At 51.5% G+C, this 962-nt stretch overlaps 1 non-coding gene across 1 annotated transcript; it reads right to left on the bottom strand.

Annotated features, from left to right (window-relative positions):
• Window positions 1–395: 395 nt before the first annotated feature.
• LOC138448171 (U1 spliceosomal RNA) lies at window positions 396–557 on the bottom strand. The gene has a single exon (XR_011260022.1). It is a non-coding gene; the product is annotated as a U1 spliceosomal RNA (small nuclear RNA).
• Between the last annotated feature and the right edge of the window lie 405 nt (window positions 558–962).

The following is a 962-nucleotide window of genomic DNA, read 5'->3' on the forward strand; positions in this document are numbered from 1 at the left end:
AACACAACACATTTTAATGATCAATTTGTCCACAGTGTAAGAAAGCACTGTCACTGATGTAACACATTGTCATGCTGGTTGTACCCAAAATATGCCTCTGTAGCAACATGTCTATGCTGGCTGTTCCCAATTTAGGCCAGCATTGTCCTGTACAAAGCATGATTGATGCTGCCTGAGCATGTGCAGTGTGCCCAATACATATGGCAGCTTATCTCTGTAATAGACATTACTTCTGTGGTGATGAAAGAAGCATAATTCAATTCAACAGATAAAATGTGGAAAAGCGATCACCCAAAGGTGAACCTAATTGAAGAAACGCAATGTGAGCACAATCTAAAAGTATGCAACCTAGCAGGCCTAGTGCACACTTTACCTTTTCTTTCATCAATAAATCGGGGGGCAGAGCGCGAACGCAGTCCCCCACTACCAGACATAATGCAGTCGTGTATCCCGCATTTGGGAACATAGCAGGGGTCAGCAAATCCGATGTGCAATGGGTACGTCTCACCCTGGGAGATCTGCCCTTGAGATCACATTCTCCCCTGCCAGCTAAGTATGAGTTGCATGCAAGAGGGCAGGGGTTGGGTCAGTTCTGGGAAGCCCCGCTAAGCGAGGGTGAGAAGGCAGGCCCTGACCCAGCCCCAACCCCCCAATCCCCGGAAGCTCTGAGCATCTGCAGAGCTGCCTGTCCCGCGTGTAGGGGGAAGCTCCAGCAGGCAGAGCCCAGCAGAAGAGCAGATTGTAGCGCAGTTCCTTTCTCCCATCAGGCCCTGCTCGGCCCGAGATTTGTATAAATAGCAGGATGGCTTGAGCAGGCCTGTTGCAGTCTGCCCACTGGCCTGTCAGCCCCACACGGGCCCATGGCCCTCCTGAGCGTAGCTGCCCAGCGCTGGCCCCATTCACACCATCATAATCATCCTGGACCTTGACGCTCCACCACCCCTAAATCTCAGAGTTCTGCT

Source organism: Ambystoma mexicanum, chromosome 3q (assembly GCF_040938575.1).
Source record: "Ambystoma mexicanum isolate Mex_15411 chromosome 3q, UKY_AmexF1_1, whole genome shotgun sequence".
NCBI classification, from domain to species: domain Eukaryota; kingdom Metazoa; phylum Chordata; class Amphibia; order Caudata; family Ambystomatidae; genus Ambystoma; species Ambystoma mexicanum.